General features: G+C 50.9%; 1 long non-coding RNA gene across 3 annotated transcripts; it reads right to left on the minus strand.

The window, feature by feature from the left end:
• Positions 1 to 7: 7 nt before the first annotated feature.
• Positions 8 to 5,780, minus strand: LOC105888429. 3 transcript variants are annotated; one of them, XR_002771522.1, is made up of 6 exons: positions 5,586 to 5,780; positions 2,775 to 2,944; positions 2,087 to 2,212; positions 1,592 to 1,641; positions 1,063 to 1,409; positions 8 to 347 (listed from the first exon to the last, which is right to left on the minus strand). It is a non-coding gene; the product is annotated as an uncharacterized LOC105888429 (long non-coding RNA). The 3 variants fall into 3 exon arrangements; XR_002771521.1 differs by lacking the exon at positions 2,087 to 2,212; XR_001161884.2 differs by lacking the exons at positions 2,087 to 2,212; positions 2,775 to 2,944.
• Between the last annotated feature and the right edge of the window lie 418 nt (positions 5,781 to 6,198).

The raw sequence follows: 6,198 nt of genomic DNA on the forward strand, positions 1-6,198 counted from the left end.
CACTTACATCCCACAGTGGGTGGTCAGGAGCCCTGTCCCCACCCCTCACTTACATCCCACAGTGGGTGGTCAGGGGCCCCGTCCCCACCCCTCACATCCCACAGTGGGTGGTCAGGAGCCCTGTCCCCACCCCTCACTTACATCCTACAGTGGGTGGTCAGGGGCCCTGTCCCCACCCCTCACTTACATCCCACAGTGGGCAGGATGCTCCTGAAGTCATCCTTCACGTACCGCAGGGCCAAGCTGGACTTGCCCACAGAGCCACTGCCCAGGAGAACCAGCTTGAACACACAGGGCTGGTCAGGGGCGGCCCAGGGCCCGGGGCTCCCTTGCGCCTCCGCCATGGCCTGCAAAGGAACAAACACACTGTCTGAAGCAGGTTGGACAACTGAGGCTGGAACATGGCAGTGAGCTCCCTCCCTGGCACTTCCCCCATCAATGCACGGCCTAGAACAGGGGTCCCAAGTCAGACACCCCCAGGTGGAGCCCTGCTCAACCCTGCACCCTGTGCCCCAACTCCCCAGCTGTAACGTGGGTACACAAGATCTTTTCTACAGGTCTGTCACGAAAAACAAAACTAGCTACACCAGACAAGTGCCCGGCACCAGCCACCACAGACCCTGAGAAACGCTGCTGCCTGCTGGTGGACTCACTGCACACTGTCCTCATCCCACTGCTTCTTTTTACCAACCTGCTACGTCTTCCAGAAACTACCTGAAACACCCAAGAGGTAAAAAGTATCTGAGCACCTCACACTTGTTCATTCATGGGCTAAAGTTGGTGCTTCAATGATCTCAAAACAATGTTCTCCCCACTGTGTCTAAAGCTTTAGAACCCACAGTGCCCTGGAGAAAAGCCAGCTCTATTATCCAAATGTAATGGCTGGACTCTGCATATGTCTCTGTTACAGAAAGCTCCCTGCACACCATCCTCAAGGAACAATCTGCTGGGCCCAGGGACCCACCTCCTACTTCCCCAGTACTCAGCTCTGGCCAAGCTAGTCACCCACATCCCTGGACCTCCCCCCACCAGGTTGGTGTAAAGCAAATCCCAGGCACACACCTTTGCAAACCGCAGTATAGACACAGATTTTTTTCTTCTCTGTGCAGTTGACTCGTGGGAGGAATCAGGCTGCCTTGCCCGGCTCCGGTCTGGATTTGCTGGTTTCGTCCCTGTGTTGTTACTGACTATATTTCTGGGAACCCTGTATTTTCTACGGCTTGGTGGTTCAGGACAGAAGCCTCATCAGATAAGAATGCTTTGGGAGTGTGATGGCTGCTTTCCCCGGGTGGCGAGTAACGCCTGGCTGTCTTCTTACAAGGTCAGTGGTCACTGAAGGCCATTGTCTGGACTTGCTACCTCCCTCGGACACTCCACTGGCATCACTTTGTATTCTATCTGGATGACCTCTAGGAAGAGAAACGGCCTCCAGTCAATATCTGGACCCATCAAGGGGGCAGCTAGTCCTGTGGGCAGGGTCTCCTCTCCCTCCCTCACCACAGCAGCCAAGCGGGAGGTTCCCACAATGAGGACAGGGAGGAATTTTGAGAAGGGAGGAAGAGCAGTGAGCAGGGAGAGCAGCCCACATTACCTCGCTGCCCCAACAAGCAGCCTGGGCCACCACTGGCCGGTCTGGATGCCCTGCGGGGATAAGATGAAAGTAAACAAACAAGACAAAGTCCTAAATACCAGTGACACTGTCCCAGCCACAGAATAACTGCAGAGGTATAGAATCCAGAAGAGAAGAGTCTCAGTGCTTCCACTGAGTGGGGAAAAGGGGTTAACCAGGGCAGACTCCACAGTTGCAGAAAGCACACCTGGGACCCCATCTTAAATGGGAATACACTCAAGCTTCACTTTTGAGTCTGAGGCCAGTCCAGAGAAGGATTAGAAAAATAAAATTGTCTTAAGTTTTCCAACCATGTTTTTGTTTTTATTTTTTTAGCAACCAATGCTGAGAATACTGCCAGGATTTTGTCTAACTTCTTCAGGGCTAAGCACAGGTACCTGGCACATAGTAGGTACTCAGTAAATACCTAAGGAACAAGTAAGTTCCAGCACAGAGGATGAGCACATAATCCAGCACCTGTGTCTTGAGCTGTTTGCCTGAAGTGAGGACAGCTTCTGGGGGCCTGCTGTGGTTTGAATGTGTCCCGTAAAGAGCAGGTGTTGGAAGCTTAATCCTCAATGTCACGGCACTGGGAGGTGGGGCCTACGGGAGATGTCAAGGTCAGGAGGGCTCCATCCCCACGAATGGATCCTTGCCAGTCCTCAGTGGGCTTCAGGCCTAGAGTTCCATCTTTCTCTCTTGCCCGTCGAAGCTTGCTCTCCTGCCGTTCCTCCCTCCTCCACGGGAGATGCGCTGAGAAGGCCTCACCAGGCACAGGCACTGGACCTTGGACTTCCCAGCCTCCAGAACCCTAAGAGGTAAGTCTCTGTTCTTTATAAATTACCCAGTCTCAGGTGTTCTAAGCACCAGGTGGACTAAGACAGGGCCTAACTGGATGGGAACAGGGTCCTGCTGAGAATTTGGCTGAGTTAGCTGGGGACAGGTTCTCAGAGCAGCATGGTGAGGGCTCGGCATGGCCGCCCTGAACATCCACATTCCACAGGCCCACAGCTGCCCAGCAAGTGTCCCGGACAGGCCCATTCTGCTTCCTAATGCCCCACTTGCCAACTCAAGCACCCAAAGCAATTCCCTCCCCAGAGTCCGACTGCTAGCAGAAAATTAAAAATAAAAGAAAAATAAACAACAAGGGCAAATGGGAACGCACCTTGAAACACCAGCGAGCCCTCCCTCCAGGAAGGAAACTAGTCTGTGACACAGCCTGCAAGCCAAAGGGCGCCGCAGAGTCCACAGTTCCAAATGAGTCACCAAGAAAGGTGACAGAAAGGTGCTGTCTCTGATCAGATCCCACCAGGACTGATCCATCCACTTCACTGTCTGAAAATGGGATTGCACTGTCAGATAAAGCCCCTGTGATTTCTCACTTCTCTCCACTTGGCTTAGTGCAAATCTCTCTCCTAACTGGCCTCCCACTGCCAGCCTTGCCCCCACTCACAGCAACTCCTACAAATAGTGAATAAAATAGGCAAAGTCCCTGCCATCGTGAGCCTGCACTTCCCCGCTCCTCTTCTGGAGTGAAATTATCTGTTTTTGAGCCTAATTGGAATAATTCTCTTATTAGTGACTTATCTCTCTGACTGGGCTGTAAGCCTCTGACAAGATCTAATTGTTGTCTTGGTATCTACATGCATTGAGGTTGAGGTATCTATATCTACATCTACATGCATTGAGGTTGCACATAGCACACACTCAGTGGTGACCTCAGGATTGCAGGAGGGGGGCCAGCAGGAAGCTGTAATGGGACCATCTCATCCCCTGTGTGGCTTTCACCACCTATCATACCCCAGGTGCTTGTCAAGCAGTGACTGGGCAGCTGTGGAAAGAGAGAGAAGGGTCTCCAGCAGCCACTGAGGAAACTCAGCTCTGAGTAGCCAAGAAAAGCAAAAAGTCCACCACATGTCCCGCTCAGGTGAGGAGCTGACCAAGACCAGCACATGGGCCCCCATGGAGTAAGCAGGGTGGGTACCTCATAGACCCACCCAGGCCAGCTGCACCGGGCCTCTACTGACACTGAGCAGGACACTCTGGGGCCCCGTGTCAGGGCATCTCACAGGGTGGCCAGCAGCGTTTTCTAGACAGAGACACAGAGTCAAGGCAGGTGGCTGCCACCACTGGGTAGAGAGCGGCAGACAAGCCATCTGCATCAGGATCACCGGCCCAGGGGAACCACCACTGCCACTCACTAGAAACAAGATGGCCAGCTCAGTAGCAAGTCCTGATAAGCCACTTCTTCTTTTTTTTCTTTTTTAAACCCGAGTCTTCCTCAGTCACCCCAGCTAGAGTACAGGGGCATCATCATAGCTCATAGCAACCTCAAACTCCTAGGCTGAAGCAACCCTCCTGCCTCAGCCTCCTGAGTAGCTGGGACGACAGCCGCCCACCACCATAGCCAGCTTGGTTTTCTATTTTTCCTAAAGACAGGGGGTCACTCTTGCTCAGGTTGGTCTCAAGCTCCTGACCTCAAGTGATGCTCCCTCCTCGGCTTCCCAGAGTGCTAGGATTACAGGAATGAGCCACCACGTCCGGCCCAAACCACTTTTAAGCACGGAGTTTTGGAACTCTCCAGGCCACCTTGGGCTCATACCCTGTTTCTTATCGAAGTGCTTATCATAATGTTACATGAGGAGCAAGTCTTGACACAGCCCGAGATATGTTAGTAAGTATTTAAAGATGCCCTTCAAGTTTTCTTTGCCATTTCCTCACACCGATATACAAAACCCATTTCATGTCATGAAAATCTATGGCCCGAAACACATCAGAATTCGGTAAAATGTGAACAAATACACCAGACACAGCATCTTAATCCTCTGACAGTGACTCATCATCTCTTTGTTTAAAAAAATGTTTTTTAGTATAAATATAAACATATAATTATCAACATATAAAAAAACTACTCATAACCTCACACCCCGAGCACAATCATAAGTGTTGTTTTTGTCTACTTTAAGTTTTTCCTATGATTCTTTAAAAAAAAATAGCATTAACATAAAATTATACTTATTCTATCTTTTTAAAAAGCTTAACAAACATAACATTCCTACAACTATCCCAATCTGCCGGACCTTTTTCCTATTACTAGATTTTCACTTGGTTTTGATTTTTTTCTCTGGAATAAAACCCGGCTGCAGTAAACATTTTCACGTGTGATTCTTGGTGTGCCCATGTGTTGTAAGCTTCCAGTAATGAAAGGCTGGAGCCCTCCGTTCCAAGAGAAAGTTGAAAGTGTGGCACCTGGCGTGGCCTCCAGGATACAGCCAACCTGGGCTTCTTGGAAGACAAAGATGAGGCTTCCCCAACAATCCTGATTTGGGGCTTTTTTCATCTCTTACACCTCCATTCCACCAAGGGGAAAGAAAAGACAGCAGACCTCAACTAGTCTTTCTATTGGGGGTGAAGGGACCATTCCTGGGGACCTCTGGTTTGGCGAGATTGTTGCTGGGGGAGCTCTGTGTCCCACCCTTGCCCAGGCTCCTGAAGACTGAGGTGATCATTCCCACTGTTATGTTGCTTCCAGAACAATGTGGCCATTTGATACAGAAGAAAAATAAGATGTAGATTTTAAAAGGTAATATTGCAAGAAAATATGACATGCGCTTTGGACATCATGACTCTAGACTATTTCTGGGTCACCTGAAATGGATTCTTCGAAGGGCTTCTCTTCATTACCCTCATTTTCACTCCAGGCCTTTACCTGCAATTTCCCTTAAGGAAAATTTAAATAGGAATTTCCTTCCAAGAATCAACTTAGGGAGCCACCAGGGGTCTAAACACGAGGACCTCTGGCCCTCAGAAAAGCAAGTGCCTCTGCCCAGCTTTGCACCTTTGACAACGGACGCTTGGACACTCTCAGACACACAGACACACAAACACACGTGCAGACACACACAGACACAAACACACACACCCACACACACCCTGCCAAATGGCCAAATGCACAGAGATTTAAACAATGACTCACCTGTCTCAAGCCTGGTCACTTCCAGGGAGCCAATCAGCCTGTTATCACCGGTCCGACAGGGCCCCTGCCATGTTCAGTTCTCCTTCCGTATGGCCTGGGGAAAGGTTTGCTTTCCTCTGCGGGTGGGCAGGGCACCAGGGCAAAACAGAGCCCAGAGCAGGAGCCAGAAGCAGAAACCTTGGGCCGGGGTGGTGCCTGCCCTGCCCCCAGCCTCAAGGTCAGGCCTCTTCCCTTCCCGAAAGGCTCCAGAGCAAAGTACACCACAGTCATGTGGCCACCTGGGGCAGGGCAGAGCAGGGGGCTGGACCACAGAGCAGGTGATCTGAGAGCACCTGGGCACCCCGCCGGAAGTCACATTCTTGCCTTGGGTTTACTGGCCTCCGGCTCAGTTTCCAGCTTTGTTGCAAGGTCTTTCTTTGGGATGTAACATTTTTCTTGGCTCTTTCTTCAGAGCTCTATTGAATCTTTGTTGCAACTGAAAACTAACAGTGGGGAAGAGAAGATGGGTCAAATGAATAAATTCCTTCAGCAAACAGCTGAACACCCTTGCCGGCCCTGCGTCCAGATCCAGAGGCTGGGGTGTGGGGCTGGTGCAGGAGGCGGGTCCTAGGCC

Source organism: Otolemur garnettii, unplaced genomic scaffold, assembly GCF_000181295.1.
Source record: "Otolemur garnettii isolate 467f Iridium unplaced genomic scaffold, OtoGar3 scaffold01117, whole genome shotgun sequence".
NCBI classification, from domain to species: Eukaryota; Metazoa; Chordata; class Mammalia; order Primates; family Galagidae; genus Otolemur; species Otolemur garnettii.